Genomic DNA, 18,261 nt, shown 5'->3' with positions numbered 1-18,261 from the left:
TCATTCTCCCTAAGTCTATTAGTCTATTAAAATAAAAATAATTAAGTATTTTTCCTATAAGTATCCTATACATACCCTTTATGACTGTAAAATCCTAGCAGCCATCAACAGTAAAAGGAATATATTTCAGATACTTTTTTAAGTTTGTTGATGTTTCTTTAATAGTTCTGTATCTTTAATTCCCCACTGATCTCCAAAGCATCTACCAGTGCATGTCAATAAAGCAGGATTTAGTTTGCCCTTAGGTAAAACATAACCTTTCTCTCACTGCATTAGCAACCATGTGTGCTTGACGGGAACCAGTAATATCTTTGTAAGATCCAGTAACTCAGCAGAGCTGTTACACAGATTAGTTAGCAAAAAGGAATGAAAGCAGATTGTATTTGTCAAATGATTTATTGTCTACATGCAGTCTAGCTTGTCAGCTCTGCTTGCTTTGCTGTCAGGTCATTTTCTTACAACAGATGGTTATACTCAATGATATAATTAAATTATGATTAACTCTAATATTTCTTTAGTTTTCTCAGAATCTTCATATAGTGGTATAAAAATGCACACAGAATTTTCCTTTCATTCTCTCAGACATAATGTTTTAAATTGAACAATAAAAGAAATTATAAGGTGAATATTTTTGCACAGAATAGTGAGCTATTGAAATTGGTACTGCTTCAGCCAGTAAACAGTTTGTCTAAGTAATGAAAAGATAAATGTGAATAAAGTTTTTAGTTTGTTGTTCCAAGCATGCTCAAGTTTGAAATCAAAATTCAACTAAGAAAGTTCCTTAAACTGTAAGAATACTTGTGTCCTAGTCTGGCTTCTCAGTTCTCTGGCTGTCCCCCACGTCAGGTTATAAAGATGCTATTATCTCTTGTAGAAATGGCTAAAACTAACTTTTAATGCTTTCTCTTTGTGATGTGATGGTTTTTCCCGAGTCCTGTAGGCTTTCTGCTGATGCCTGCTCAGCACATTTTAATGTATCTAACATAACAGCAGAAGAACATGTGTGATTTGATTGCTGTCTTTCTGTCAAGAGAACTGCAGGCTTATTCATGCCTTGCATATACACAGGAGTTAACAGAACGGCTGCCTTTGTGTAAAAAATAATTATTGGTTCACTTTCTTGTTGTTATTTTTGGAATAGCACTTTCTATTCCATGTTTTTCCATTGATTAATTTCCCTTCTAATATATAGACACAGGACTATGTTTCTGCCATGTGGAAAACACAGCCCCAGCTTTCATTAACAGAATTAAGAGCTTCACTTTGCTTTCTTGAAAGCAGTGAGACAAATTGCACCTGAGCATTCCCACTGAACACTGATGACACTGCATGGCTGAAATGTGGTTAAGTGCTGCTATTGAAAACCCAGCCACTGCTCTGATAAGTATTTTGAAATGTTACTTTAAGATCAAATTAAGCTCTTGGCTATGCTTTTGTATATATGAGGTAACTCTACTGAAATCCGTTATGTTTATAGCCAACCTGAGCTCCAGTCCTGTGGTGAACTGACATTTAACTTCTAATTCTCCTCTTGATTTAAGACTATTTAAGGATAATTTAAGAGTAGATGTGCTAATCCAGCTGGTACTTCAATGGTTAAAGACCAGGGAATGAGTGGAGAAAAATCCATGGCTGGCTTTAATGTCTTCCACTTTTCTAAATGTACTAGGACATGGTCTTGTAAGACAGGTGAAGAACTGCAGCAAACCACAGGCACTTAGAGCAATATCCTCACTTATGTTGAAAGTGACAGCCACAGGTCAAATAATTTGTGACATTATTATTATAAATATTAATGCCTATGAAGGCTCAGAGGTTCTTATGAGGGATCAAGACCTTATGATCTTGGTGAAAGAGCAGAAAAATAGTCCCCTCAGTGCAGGAATTTGCTGTCACTAGGATGTACATACTCTATACTGTGAATAGTTTGACTATAGCAGAGATAAAAAGATCAAGAGTGGATGTATTGGTTTTGCAATACAGGTGCAGTGGAAAAGACAAACCATCATGTTCAGTGTGGGAGGCAGCAGAGAGAACAGACTGGTGTCCTCATCTCTGGCTGGGCTGCTCTAGGAGCAGTCTGCCTGCAGAGCCATTCACAAGACGAACACACTGAAGCTTTGCAGATTTTACAGGGAGCTCCTCTCTGGATGATGGGCAGCTTGGGAGGAAGGCAGTGATGTTGTAGCATAAATTGGATTAATGGGCAGTGAAGGCTGGCCTTTTTGGCATTGCAGAAACAGGAGCTGACAGCTTGAGAGCAAAAGAATTAAATTAGACAAGTTTAAATTAAATAACTGTTTAAAGCAGCAGAGGAGCTTGTTCACTCACAGATGCCAGTGGATATGCTATCTCTCTATCTTGCTCCCAGATTTTCTGAGCTGTTCAGTATGGCCATAGTGAGCATACTGCAGTAAATAGTTATTTAAGAATACACTCCTGTTGCACTCACTAGATACCTGACCATAGGTATAACCTACCAGTTCCAACGAATGCTGGGCATGGGGAATAGAAAGGAAGTGCTTCTGCGCTCTCTGCCAATTTGTTCAGCTCCAGATAATTGGATATTTATGTTGCCACCAGTGGTTGTTTACCAAAACAGTCACATCTCTATAGGACTTCCCACCTTTCCCTCTCTGCTTATGTTAATCCTTTCTAACTATGTGCCAAGGAATAACTGTAACCGAGAGTTCAGACATTTCCTTGTTCCATATGATTTCACACCAGTGCTCCATGGTGATTTGGCCTGTCAATCAGACTGTGGCTTCCTTAAAGCATATATTCCAGAGGTTTCTGCTACACAAGATGGAAACCAGGAAATGTCGAAGTTTTGAGAAGGCTCTTGCAACCATTTGGAGAGTTCCATCCCAGTTACTCAATTCTACCATCTGCCAGCCACCCATCCTGTACTGCGGGGCCTTGACATCTGTGAGATGTGTCAGCTCACCCTCACCACACAGCCCGGCACAGGTGGGGACCCCAGGCACTGGTTCACAGTGCACAGTGACTCAGGAAGGTCTGCAGAACAAGCTATGCCCTGTTTGCCAAGTGCAAAACTTGCCCACTCTTCTCTGTCTTTCCAAAGTGCCTCCCTGGTGCACTGCCACAGCTTTTGTCTGCACTCGTGAACATGTGCTGACTTCTTCCCAGCCTTGCTCAGGGTGGCCTCTTCTAAACTCCAGACAATCCTGCACATCAAGTAATCCAAAGTATATTGGGAATACATGTAGACACACTTGCACTAACTGCTATCAGCAGGAAGGGTCCTGTGGCAGCACAGTCTGGACGAGTCACCACCTTGGGTGCACACAGACAGGCTTGGGCCGAGCTGAGCTGAGCCAGTTTAAAGCTAGCCTGGGTATGCCTGCACACCCTGATCTCTTCTCTCTGATTTTCAAGTTAGACAGAGCCATCTGTACTACTAAAGTAAAGCAATGGGGGCTGTCAGGGCTGTCTGCAAGAACTGGTTCACTTTACATTCTTCAGGGAGAACCACTGTGATGGGCTGCAGACTGAGTACTTGACTGAAATTGGTGTGTTTCAACACAGCCATAAATTTCACCCTACAGGAGACTTGCTGCTGAGAGTGTGGGTGGTGGCAGCTGCTGTTGAGCCAGGCTTCACTTGATCTGCCTCAAACAGAGGTTAATAGGCAGGATAGAAAGGATTAGTCACACATACAGCCTGAGTGTTAGAATCCTCAATTTGCCATGGCTCTTCTTTCAGCCCTGGAACTAGATCCATATAGCATGGAGAATCTGGGAGATTGTATCCTACTTAAGGAAGTTGTCCTACAGCACCTGCATAGGTTTCCCACCTAAAACCTGTTTCTGGTGTTTTGTGTGATCATGGGCAGAGTGGAAAGGATCATAGAATCATAGGCTCATAGAATAGCTGAATTGGAAGGTACCCATCAGAATCATGGAGTCCAACTCCTGGCCCTGTGCAGGACATTCCAAGAATCACACCATGTGCCTGAGAGCATTGTCCAAAAATGAGAGTTCATGGAAAGGTGCCAGGCATGTTAAAGAGGCACCCAGTGAATAATCTGGTCATTATTCTTCTGCCTCCATATTGCACATCAGGCTTTAAATGGTTAATATTGCTGCTGGAATAAAAATATTTCCAGCAAAACCCCCCATGCTCTATCTATTCAGCCTCAATGAAAATGCTTTCAGCAATGACCCTCTTTCCAAACAATGAAATTGCTCAGAGACCTTGTTATTTTCAAATGAACTCCTGCTTGTTTATTATTATTTTTAATGCAAACAATCCAAGTTTCTAGGGATAGTGTTGATAGCAGCATGAAATGTTTTCATAAATAAAGTGAAATTTGTGAAGTGCTTCCATAAATACACAAATACAAGTGCTAATTAATGTAAAAATGTTATTCTTCTAAAAGATTTGGAATAAAAGATGTACACCACAGAAAGGCTCATGGAAAAAACATTATTGCAGCTGTGCCCTATCACCTTTCTCTGGGAAAGATAATTGTCACCAGGAGATAAAATTTAATCTCTGGCCATCTCAGATTCATTTCATGAATCTCTCAGTTCATGAAAAGTAATGGGAATGTGCACATATCACTTTGGGATAACATCATGTGTGTTAATTGCTGTGGAACAAAAAGGGACATATTCTATCTATCTATCTATCTACATTTCCATCTCCAAGTGACCTAGTCCTTTTATAGCCAGGATAAGGAATATGTAATTATAGGGAAGAATTCATCTTACATAGTCTGGAGGTCTACTTTAGCATAAGAAGAGCTGGGCAAGAAAGCCCTGGTTGACCACCATATACCTGAACACAGGTAAAAGATGCTTACATTTGATCAGCTGAATCTCATCCATTATATCAGCCATTAACTGCTGTCCTCCCCTTTTTCACATGGTCCTCTTTAATAAGCACAAGGCAGCTGAGCCCTTTTTACTGTAGGTGCTAAAATTTCTTAGATTATCCTGTGTTTACTGTAGGGTACCACTGGGGATGAACACATAGTAGGACAAATATTGCCAGCAACTAATTTACATCTACCTTTGAACCTCAAGTAACTTGTTTGTGCATCATAACCCCAAATCTTTAAGGTCACACAGGGTATGTTTGTGCCCTTTGGATTCAGCTGAGGTTTGTGACAGAGTTTAAGCTTTGCTCTGAATCTGTCAGGATGGAACTGTGAATATTAATTGCCTGCATATGAATAATTTTCTGGATATGGCTTTCAACCCTGTTTGGTGACTTGGGTGGATGGCACATGCAGTGTGTGTGGGGAAAAATCATCTGAGACCTTATGGCTGTGAGCAATGCAGATGCACAGCCCAGCAGGCCAGGACTCCACAGAACATCCAGCAGGGATTGCCAGTGCAGTCTTGGTTATGGCAGACTCTGTCTTCGGTCAGAAAAATCTTACCCACTGCACTGATGATACTCCCATTGAGTCTAACAGGAGCTGGATAGCTCAGTTGTTGACATCTGTACCTGAGACACAGATGTGAGGAACTGCATCCTAGCATCTCTGTTAAATAGCAAAAGCATAGTGAAATGAATCTAGTCAAGAATTGGGATGAATAATATGAACATCATTTACCACCTGCCTCCCACTGTATCTTCCCACACGTAGCTACTTCATGTGTTCTCTGTGGTTTGAAGAGGAAAGGTATTCCACCTGCTAGAAGGAAAAGTGGGCACAATCCAAATTCCAAATGAACCAATTTTTACTGTGTAGTTTTTAAAAAAATATTCTCTTTTAAAGAAACAAAGTCTCTGATTACCAGCTTAACACAGACATCGTCCTGATAAACACAGAGGAGATTAAGCTGCTGATCCTGAAGCATAAATTCCAGAAAACAACAGCCCAGAATTAATAGGGTCCTGAGAAACCATCCTGCAACATGATGAAGAGATCCCCCATCTTGATAGAAAAGCAACCCTAATATTTTCAGTGAAGTATCCTATAAACTGATTCAAATAGCAGAGGAGAATTTAGAAATGCATTAGGCACAGCATCTTCAGCCTGTCAAGGGAGGGGATTGTCCCTCTCTTCTCTGCTCTGGGGCAGCCTCATCTCACATCCTGTGCACAGTTATGGGCCCCACAATATGAAAAAGACATTAACCTTTTAGAGAGCTTGCAAAGGAGGGCTATTGGGATGGTGAAGGGTTTGGAGGGGAAGCTGTATGAGGAGCAGCTGGAATCAATTGGTCTGTTTGGTCCTGGAGAAGAGGAGACTGAGGGAAGACCTCATTTCAGGATATAACTCCTGTGTGACAGGAAGGAGAGGGGCAGGTACCGATGTCTTCGCTTGAACAACCAGTGACTGAACCCGAGCATGAAGCTGAGTCAGGAAAGGTTTAAGTTGGGTATCAAGAAAATGTTTTTCATGCAGAGGGTGGTTGGGCACTGGAACAGACTTCCCAGGGATATGGTCACAGCACCAAGTCTGACAGAGGTCAAAAAGCTTTTGGACAAAGCTCTCAGGCACATGGTGTGACTCTTGGGGTGTCCTGCATAGGGTGAGAACTCAGTGGTCCTGGTGGATCCTTTCCAACTCAGTTTATTCTGTGAGTCTATTCTATAATAAATATTGAGAGTTTCGCTTGTACTATAGCTGCAGATGAAAAAAAGGGAATTTTGGTGGCTTCAGGAATGAGGTTCTGGGTATGACTAAACTAATGTCAGCAGATAAAACATAATCTTTTTCCATACCACACCAAGATTTATTACATGGAAATATTCTTTTGCTTTTTATTTTTAATTTTTGAAAGAGGAACAGAAAAAGGTTTGTCTAACCTTCTGAAAGTCATTGATCCTTTACAATATTCTTACATTCTGACATTTTCCCTAAGGGCATGAATGTTACATGAGGACTCCTTTGAACTGTTCCAGGGACAGTCAGAGATGATGAGTTATTTTCTCCTATTGCAGTAGTTTAAAATACAGCTGATGAGGCAAATATTTTTTATGTTAAATATTTATGTTTAATATTGTCCCAGAACTTATATTTCAATGTGATCTGTGACTAAGTGGTGTTGTTAATAGATCATAAAAACTATTTAATTGAAAATGAGAATGCTGATTGAAGTAACTTCACAGATCTGGCTAATGAGTGCACAGCTGCAAGTGAGATGTTTTTTCAGTAAAAAGGGAAGTAGTTCCAAAAGTGGTGATTCTAAAGACTTGTCCAAATAAGTGCTTCTGTGAAGCAGAGTAGCTATAATGTCTAGCATGCAGCTATATGCTGCTGGAAATAAGGAAGACCCTGAAAACCATTTCCTGAGGGTGTACCACACACAATTTTTAAAACAGAGAGTCCCAGACTTGCTATTTTTTAACTCTTTCCCCATTGTTGAAAATCACTTTACTCGTCTATTTTATTTTTTTGTGTGTGTGTGTTTTTTGTTGTTTTTGGTTTTTTTGTTTTGGTTTTGTTTTTTTGATGAGCTTTTGCAACTCCTTGTAAACTGTTAAGCTTGACATCAGAAAGAACTCACTGGGGGACACTGGTAAAATTGTGAGAAATATGTGGAGTTATTTACCTGCTCTCAATGCAAGAGAGGAGTCCTTACCTTTTACAGGCAGAACTGACTAAGAGTAATCTGTAATAGGAGTTCTCTAGGATCTGCATGTAGACTGGAACAATATCTTATGAATATGATAAAAGATTTTGGAAGAAATAAATAATTGCTTGCTAGAACAACTGGTCTCTGTGCACTTAAGATAGGTTGCCATTCTGAATTTGGTTTTGAAGTACAAAATCCAATGCATAGGAAGGAAAAATCAGTCTGTAAGAGTGAGCACAATAGTTTTAGACACACCACAGAAGAGAGAAAGGTCAAATACACCACCTATGGAATGATATAAAATGTGACAGTTAGCATAAAAACAATGATAAAAACAAATCTACCAATCAATAAGCCTCCAAATAATTTTGTGACTCCTCAAAAATAATTTTGAACTACAGGTCAATTCTCTGCTACAAATTTGAAAACAAAGAAATCTCATAAAAGTTCTGAACAGCTTCATTGGAAACAAATCAGCATAAATGACCTAATCAGTGACAAGATCAGAGGCTGTCTGGAATGCAGTGATCACACACCGGTGGAGTTTGCATTCCTCTGGGATATGGGTCAGGCAAAGAGTGAAGTCAGGACCTTGAATTTGGATAAGGATTTTGCTGGATGGCCTCATCCAGTGAGAAGAAAGCAATGTCTCAGTCACTAGATGGGGAAGAGTAATGAGTGGTGTCTTCAACACTGGCATGGACAGTGAGATCAAAATGAACCCTCAAGTTTTCTGATGAGGTCTCATCCCTGGGAGCCTTCAATGTCTGGCTGAGTGGGGTTTTGAGCAATCTTATCTCGCTGAAGATGTTCCTGTTCATTGCAGAGGGTCAGAATAAATGGTCTTTACATGTCCCTTCAACACAAACCATTCTATGGTTTCTATGATTCAATGAAATACAAGGATACTGTCCCATGGAAAAGGCTGGCATTTAAAAATGGTAAATGTAACTGAATGAAAAGTCAGGACAAGTCAAAAGGTAGCAGGAAACCAAGAGAGCTAAAAAACTCTGAAGAGCACCTGTAAAACTATGTTTCATCTGAGATCAATTTTTTATTTAAAGGAAGGAAACAAACTAGAAAATTGGTGGGCTTGCTCACTATGATGTCAGAGGAGCACTGAGAAGAGATAAGGCAGACAAGTTCAATAAAGTCCTCATCATGAAAGATGCAAAACTTAAAGTATAAAGACATTATTCAAATGCCTCTTAAGCACTGTAGCTCTGTTAATTGCTCTCACCAGACTGCAGGGGATGCTTAGAGCTAAACTGAAGAATGCATTGTCCTGCTCCTGGCTGCTCATGCGCATTGTGTTAATGCTTGTGAGCATCATCTCTGAAAGAGAGTCAGAAAAATAAAACAAAATCCTGTTTCCAGCTTTGTACTATATGTCTTTCAGAGACTACTGGCATTTCAGACAAATATTGTGTGGAAGTTCCTGTACTTAATGTCTTCATAGCAGACCAGTCAGGAGCTACGCTTATTTTAGGTATATATACATGAAGTATTAGACCAAAAAGCTGTGTCAAGATTTCTGAAATGAGTCTCATTTACAGGGGGAAATTCTCTTACCAGTAAGCTCTGAGAGCTGAAAGAAGATCATGGAGTGCACAGACTGCTGGATTGGGTGAGTAATGTCCTTGGAATGGGGAATCTTGTCCCACCATTCTGCTGCTGCTCTATCATGGTTTCAGCAGGTATATAACTGGAAACCCAGTGAACCTGAGAAATGTGGGTATAAAAAGACCTTTGACAAGTTTCTGCAGCAAAATTTTATTAAGGTTATGAAGTTACAAGTTTGGCAGGAAGGTCCTTCTATGAATTTAAAGTTGGTTAAAGGTCAAGAAGAGCAGAGTAGGGGGCTTAGTGGTTTTCAGGCTGGATAGAACTCAGCAGTAGCTCCTACTCTGGATAAGTGTTGATGCCAGTTTTATTCATTATTTTGTCAATGACTGAAAAGTGAAACGTGATATCTTGAAATGTGAGGGTGGCATTAACAACTTTTGGGTAGCCAGAAGCTGCATCAAAGACAAGGGATTACATCAGGTATCTAAAAAGTGGTCTAAAAGGTGACAGATGAGTGTTGGTGTAGACAAAGTCAATGTATCCTAAGAAAAATAATCTAAACAAAGCTTGCATAAGGCTGAACTCTAAAACAAAATCACACAGGCAGAGGGAAACGTAGAACTGCTTCTCCAAATCCTGCAACATTAGAACCAGAGATCACTTGCTGAAACTGCCTGGAGATTTACTTAAAAAGGGTTTTAAAGAAGTACTTCTGTGATTTGCTGCCACAGGAGGTATTGTAGGCAAACCATACCAGAATATTTAAAAGAATGCAAATTCACAGACTACACATACAAAACAAATACTAAATGAAGAAGATGAAGATAAACCCCTACCCTAACATGCCAGCAGAACCTTTTGAAGTGATGAACGAATATATGGAGAGAGGCCAGGATTTTGTCCTCTCCTGAAACAGTGCCTCCTTCTGCAGAGTCATGGACAGATCTGGTATTGACCTAAGCACAAATGATTGACATTTCTTATGTTCTTAGTTCTTGTAATCCAGTGTTTTAAGGATTTACTAACCGCAAGGACAGTTCAAAAGGTAGGCATGGGGATAAGGGAAATGAGAAGCTAAGTGCTCCTTAGGCAGCAGGGGGGAAACCTTGAACTCTGAAAATGTAAAATGCTACAGAGTACATTAAAGATACTTGTTAATTACACATTGTCTCTAAAATTTATACACTAAGGCTGTATTTGAAGGATAGAAATTCTGTTCTGTGATGTCTCTTAATGTTCTTTCTCTGTCTTTTATCTCAATGTTAAGTTACGTAATTACTGACCACTTCAAAAGCTAAACTTTCTGAATAATTCATACAACACAGCAACATGAGACAAGGTTAGGGGAGCCTGTGGGTATCTCTACATATCAAAACAGGCATAGAATTCTGATAAATAAAGGGATGGTATTATATCTCAAAGACTACCAGAGGAAGATAAAATAAACAGCTGCCAAAAGGAAGAAAACACAAACAACAGGCATTGCCCAGAAATCACCATTTCTCAAGGATTTGGTACCACAGTAATGGGTAAAAAAAATAATAAGTGTTTTCAATTCACATAACTTTATTTTTCAACAAGGCTAAATCTTTGTCAGAATAATGAAACAAGGCCAAAAGCGATCTTTATCTGTCAGTATGATTGCACACCCTTAACAAAAAAGTGATGCCAGTGCCATAGTTTTAGAAATATATCCAAAATCATGCTCAGAGTAAAAGCTTCAGGTTTGGGGGATTTTTGCCCTTCCCCTTTGAAAATCTAAAGCAGTGCTAAATGCCAGGTGTATTAACTATTGTAGACCTGGTAGTCTTACTATCTAAATGCAGAGTGCACGGCAGTGACTGAATATTCTGGGCACAGGGCTGGGAGATCGGAAATTCATTCGACTCTTTGCTGCCACATCAAATCATTCTGGTCTTAAAAGTCACACAGAGTCCTGGGCTTCTGGTGTAACCAATAGTCCAACCTCAAAATTGTATAAAATACAGATTTTAACAACTTTTCATCTGTAATGCAGAAATAAAAAAGATATCATCACAAATGAATCAAGAAGAAGAATCAGCAAATACTTGGTCATAACTTTTGTGCTTAATATTAAGAAATGAAAATCAAAATATTGATGTCATCATTAGTGGGATGATACTTTAATTTCAATTTTTTATTGCCACTTGAGAAGTACACCATTAGTAGGCAGTGAGTTGCCGAAGGAAAAATTAAGAGAACTGTACTGTTCTCTTAACAGCACACAGGCAGTACTGGGTTGTTTTGCCTTTAATTTGTTTCAACATTCATAAACCCAGCAGTCTGATGTTCTCACAAAATAGAAGAGTGGATTTTCTACCATATCTAAATGGGCAGAGGGAGATTTCCAGGTTTATCTGCAAGATGTATGTGCTAATGACACCCACTGGTACTGGAAGCAGGACTGGAGCTACATGAACATGTTTATGTTAAATCTTCTTTATTGGCAAGGAAATCTCTAGCTCATTTTATAGGGACAGGGACTTGGAGCCTCTACAAGCTGGCTGTTTCTTGGTGATGGAGAACTGCCTACAGTTGAGAAAGTAAAAAAAGAGCAAATCTGTTGCTGTTTTGGAACTTATAATGTACAAAACTACATGGAAAACTAAATTCTCTTATATTCTTCTTGATCTTAAAGATCTCCAGAGACATTGTAGGACAACACTGCTGATATATCTGTTTTAAAAGTTTTCCATGATGCTTAGAAACCTTGTATATGGAGAACTGGGTAAAAAGACTCAAACTGACTTTCCATTTTCTTTTTGTTTTGTACCACTTCTGTGGTAAAACAGGAATTCAACTCTAGTGAACACTAGTATGATAGCTATCAGTGGTATCACTTAAGAATTCTGTATTTAACCAAAGTTTGATATTTTAAAGAAAGAGAAATAAAGAAGTACCAGCCAGATGCATGATCTCAAACCATAGATTTGGACCCTGGATTTTTCACATTTGAGAAATCCCTGACAGAAATGTTGGCTGTGAAGAAGCAGGCCAACAGATCCTATTTCAGATTCTGGACTTTCTTCCTTTACACCTCTTTAAAGACATTGTTTAGGGCTTTTTCTGGGAAAAGACAATTGTTTTTCTAAGCTAAAAACTTCTGGATGAAAGTCAAGCTGCTGGATCTCAGAGCCATTCCACTAGAAAGCTTATGGCAGAGTTTAACAGTGATGTTAGCCTAAAACTGCCTTCCTTCTTGTCACTAAAGAGCAAAGGATTAATCCCATGGCAGATTTAGAGTTGAAGAAAATGTTAACTATGCCAGTATTCCAACAGGGTTGACAGATAAACTTTGGTCAGGTGTAGCGTAAATACCCTGAGGTGAGGGTTGTTCACAGGCTACTGTAAGATATTTGCAAAGATAAACTCCCACTGTTATTGGGAGTTTTGTCTCATTTTCATGCTCTGATAAAACATGGACCTCCAGCTACAAGTCTTTATTGATTTTAATTAGGTTTTACAGGTAACAGTCAGCTAAGCAGTTGCATCTGTGCTGCATGTCTGAGTAGTACATAATATTGCCTTTGGAGCTCAGATTTATCAGTGTCTGTGTGTAAAGTACTAGCCTGGGGCAATCAAGTAAGACTGAAATGTGGAACATACAAGGAAAATAAAAGCTCTCTTCTGTCATAACTTTAACCTGTCACTCACAGGAAAATGCCAGACTTCCCTCAGCTTCAAGTTGTTAAAGTGAATCTTCATCTGTATCCTTGGCAGGCTCTTAAAGCCCTTTCAGAAACAAGATAAGCAATAAAGCAGCTGATGCTGAGGTCCTTTCTGTCAGAATTCATATTTCCAGTGGTCATTTGAAGATTCTTTTGCACAGCTGATTCCTTTGGTTCTTCATTTGATATTTCCTTTTTCTTTTCATTTTTTTTTTCTTTTCCTACGTTGAACATCAAGAACAGGCTTTTTTTTTCCTTTTTTGCTCTTCTCTTTCCTGTTTTGTTTTAACTGAAGCATGGTTTTTCTTGCAGAAGCAGAGTGAGGCAGGACCACAGAGTCTGGTCAGTCCAAGTGAGCTGACCCAGTGCAGCGATTAGCAGCTGGTAGGAAGAAACTAAAATTTGTGTTTGTGTTTCTATAAATCCTTTTGCCATAACCTTCTCTTGACTGCACAAGATTTTGCTGCTCTAAATGTTCTTCAGGGTGTTCTCTGTCTCCACATATTCTCTTCTAGTCTTCCCTGTTTTGGGAGCCCCAGAGATATCATGTATTGGGTATCAAACTGGTTGCTGCAGTACCCAAGGACATTCAGGCAGTGCTCAGGTGTGACCATCCCTCACATCTCAAATGGTCTCCAAGTCAGACTTTCTAAAGCTGTCAGCACAGCAGCTGCCAACATTCCTTTTCTTCTCTGGTATCTTCTCCTCCCAAGAAAAGGGCAGCTCTTGTATGTGGGCTCATTTCTACTGTGTCTGAACACGTGAAGAAATTGCCCTGAAAGACTTTGTTGGGGCAGAGCAGGTTGGCTGCTGGTAACACAACCTGTAGATCCACATGAGTGGATTTCTTCTGTGAAAAGTCCTACAAACTGTCATTTAGGAATATTTGCTCCTTCTTGCATATACTGAGCTGTTTCATAGTTCTACACAATATATTTAACAGTAGCACCAGCTTATCAGGATTATTTTTCCATTTTTTCCATCCGATCCTCTGATTGCTAGATTTTGTTGTGTTGTTCAGATTTCTTTTTACCTGTAATAGAAAATATTAATGGGTTGATTTTTACTTACAGAAGGCTTCAAGTAGGCACTCAGTGCAATAAGCATTTATGAAATCCCATCTGCCAGAGGGGTAGGGCTTGTGCAGAAGTTTTGGTCTAATCTGTTTTGGGCCATGTACCAGAGAGGTCCATCCCAGAAGCTATGGTGGCTCTCTTCAAATATTGGGACTAACTGCCCATCCCTGTTTTCAAACCCCTCTTCAGTCGATATATTCACCTTCCACAGACTCTGGGTTTGTCTAGGTGTGGTACACCTCTCCCTGAGCTCACAGAATTCACCTTCCACAGACTCTGGGTTTGTCTAGGTGTGGTACACCTCTCCCTGAACTCAGAGACTCCCTCCTGAGTTGGAAGGGACCCAGAAGGAACATCAAGCCCAGCTCTTAAGTGAACAGCCCATATAGGGATCCAACATGCCACCTTGGTGTTATTAGCACCATGCTTTAGGTTTGTTTGTGCCTGAAACTTAAAGGCACTGTCTTCCCACAGACCCTTTAAATAAGTGTTTATCTGAATTAAATTATGCTAATCTGATTAGTTTTTACTGTTAACAACTATTAATTCTGTAGAACACTAGGGGAGCTTCTCTGAATCTCTGTAATTTTCAGGGCAGGTGTATGCCTGATAATTACTAAAAAAAAAATCTATTGCATGCACATGACAAGTGTGTTCATGGCATATAATCCTTACACAGCACCTTCTGCTCAGATCCTTAGCTGACTGCACTGACTAAGGCTCTGGAGTAAGGCTGGGCAGCCCCACAATTTAGGTTTTTATGCAAGGAAATAATGTTGTTCAAGTCTTAAAGAGTTATTGTCTATATTGATGGAAATATCACTGTATTAGCTGGAATAATTGTATTTCTCAATTTCATTCTAGGGGAAAAAACATATCTTGGGATCAGTTGGTAGAAACTAGTGTTTCCAAATTTATATGCTTATAATTCAGGAAGGAATTTACCTTATCCTAAAAAACCCCCACATTTATTTTTTCATGGATGAGTTGCACCCCAAGATCATTATTATAGGAACCTGGAAAACTCAGGTAATGTCTGCAGAGAAGCTACCTAAGCTTGGGTGAACTGAATGTAATCCTTACTTTCATGTAATGTTTTCTTCCATGGAACAGCAGTGTTCTTCTAGGAAGAATTATTTTTGTGAAGGTATCAAGACATTTGGCAGCTTTTTTCTAACTCTTACTTCCAGTACTGACTCCAGATATAAAAGTCTTTTCCCCACTGTGATCTCTGGGTTCAACATAACAACAAATGAGGCTGAAAAGCAGGTTGAACCCTTACACCTTCTTATCCCATCAATACACAGCCATGAGCAAGTGAGAGATATTTCAGTGCATCCTGCAGAGGAATCACAGAGCAGCAAAGCTTTCAGGATGCTGAAGGGTGAGGCCAGGAAGAAAATTCTTCTTTCTTGATGGAATTATTTTTGGCAAATTAATCATTTCTATTTCTTGGAGCACTTGACACCAGTGTTGTCAAGACTTCTTGGGGTCAATGTGTCCATACATGTATTTAAATCTTATACCATGAAATCAGTCAAAATAATATCTCAGTGGTGAACTTCCTATAAAACAGTATCACTCAACAATGCTATATGCTTGCCTTTATGACCCAAAAGTTCAGTGAATTGGATCAGCAAATCATATCACTTCTGACCTTTGGTTTGTCATCTTTAAATATTAATTTTAAATACTAATATTAATTTTAAATAAATTAATCTTTATTCTTCAGCCAGACATTCTTAAGAATGGTCATACCAAGGGATTTTTTATATTTAATTTGGATCAAAATCTAGAAGAAACTAGTTATTTTCTTCCACTTGACTGACAGCAAGTTTGAGTCAGTCTTTAGCCATCAGAGACGTATTTCCACCTTCATTTTGTATCATGCATGTTCGTAATATTTCTTTAATGCATTCAAACGTATTGTAATCCCTGGCTGATCTTTCTCCTCTCATGTACAAAGGCATTCAAGCCTTCATGACACTGACTGCTCCTACTACCTTCATTTTCCACAGTGGAATTACTTTGCTAATGCTTCTTTTTCACTGTCCTGTGTGTTTATTTTCCCAATAACTCATACTTCAGCTGGCACATAAAATATCTTCCCACACTGCATATATGGCCTGTCAAAAGATATCATTCGTGTCTCTATTTGAACATGCACTATACCTTTGGATGGCCTTTAATTTTAAAGGTCTGTGTGAAGTTTTCTGACAACTGAAATATAAACATAGGTTTAATGTTGTTTTCTTGGTTGGTTAAACCTTGATTCTGTAACCTGTAGACCTTTCAGCAGGTCATGAGACAGCAGACTGTCTCTGGGGAGGAAATAATAGACTAAATTACAGTTCACTCCCAGATAAATTAACTGCATTTTATTTTGAACAAAAAACCTTCATCAGTTATTAATCATCATCGTCTAAAATCAGGTATATTTTTGAAAGAGATGAATGACTTCCAGTTCCTTTGTATATTTGCCTTCTCCCTCTCTCTTAATCACTTCCCTTAAAATTTTTGCTTAGATGGGATCCTTTCAAAGAGAAAGCAGTCATCATGGAAGAGAATATATCCTCCACAATGACTACACAGTGCAATGTTTTCAAGCAAACATAAATTCTATGACAGCATTTTCTACAATTCCTTACCTGGAGCTTGGTAACTGTACCATATTTATGTTTATTGTCCTTGGCCTAAGAATCAAACCCAGGTATCTTGCACTGTGGCAGAAAACATCAAAGTGTCCCCAAAAGGATCAGCAGTCATGGATATCTTCCACATCTCGAGTGACCTGTGGGAGCTGTGGTGGATATCAGGATGTTCAGACCCCACCTGCTTCCCAGAGTTTCTTTGTCCCTGTGCCCCACACTGGCTGCCCATTGGCCATGCCAACCTTACATAGTCCCATAGAAGGCACTGTGGCCTTTTCAAGTTTTTCACAGTCATCCCCCCTGATACTGGCACTTCTTTGTGAGATAATCAAAGCCTCAGAGGTCATTTCTAGCTCTGTCTTATTGGGACTGAATGAATTCAACTGCAGGAAAAATAATGGGAGAAAATTTATTTTATAATCACCTTCCTTTTCATCATTCCTTCCCAAACCAAAATGGAGATTTAATGGTTCTTAACATGAACAGCCACATGGGGTCCTGAATTATACCAGTGGTCTAAGAAAGAGATCTGAAAAATAATTCTAACAGATGGCTTCTGGTGTGTAATTATCAATATATGTAATGTGTGGTTTTTGCAAAGACTGTTTATCTGGCTTGTCCTAGTTGTTTGTGTGTATCAACCATTTCCCAGGTGTCTGCAATGACTATGAACCAAAGGGCAGAGAGCAATAAAAATGTCTTTTTAAGAGCATAGCCACTCCAGACACTAATGGGCCGATGAGAGCCTTTGGCAGGCACATCTATCCAGCACTGAGAGCACCAAAAACGAGCATGGATGACAAGAGTGGATTTAGCTGCCAGCTACATTTTACAAGGCCATTCATTCTTGCAAACACCTAAGACTTGTAACAAGGTTCCCAGCTGTGCAAAGTAATTAATTATAATAGAACACATATAATAATCTGTTGCTCCTCACTCACAGTAATTTTCACTTTCTAAAACCTACATGCACCCAGTTTGTGTGGTTACTGCAAATGTTTATTATCCAACAGTCAGATTTAGATGAAAAAATAAAACAAACAAACAAGAAGCTTAATTGAAGGGGTGGTAGATGCTAATGTGTCATGCAGAGTAAGAAATCCAAAACAACCCACACCAAGCCTGGTAGTACAAATGTTAAAGTGTCTCTGCACAGGCTGCTTTGTGGCATGGTCAAGACAGGGAGGCCAGCCAGGCAGTGAGTGCTCCATGGCATTTCAGGGAGGTGAAACATCAAAAGTTATTAATACCTTAGGCTCCTCAAGGAAAACTCATCCTCTGAGTCCTGGTGCAGTGGTTTTTGAGGTGCCCTCTAGTACCTGGTCCTGGCATGATACCAGAGTTTACTGCAAACGAAAGGGAAGTCCCTTTGCAGGGACAGGGAGTCATCAGAACATGAACAACTCACCTCTGCCAGCAACAGATGCTGGCTCTTCGAAATTATATGTCTGGTTTCTTTGTAGCAGCAGGAGAATCAAGAAACCCACAGTTCACCACAGTGCCCAGAAGAGAAAAAAACCCAAGAAAAATCTCAACCCCATCCAAATCTGCAGGAGGTGTTTGAGAAAGTGAAGTTTACATGGCACAGAAGACAACTCAAAGCTGAGAAAGGACAACTAAATTCAAGATTTATGACTGTAATGAGAGCGGTCATAGAGTTACAAGCCTCAGGCATTATAGTTCTGTGTAAAGAATATGGATCTGTCTGAGGAATAACATG

Source organism: Pseudopodoces humilis, chromosome 1, assembly GCF_049639895.1.
Source record: "Pseudopodoces humilis isolate 2021_Gansu_Grassland_sample_001 chromosome 1, ASM4963989v1, whole genome shotgun sequence".
NCBI classification, from domain to species: domain Eukaryota; kingdom Metazoa; phylum Chordata; class Aves; order Passeriformes; family Paridae; genus Pseudopodoces; species Pseudopodoces humilis.
Note: the sequence above shows the minus strand (reverse complement) of the source record.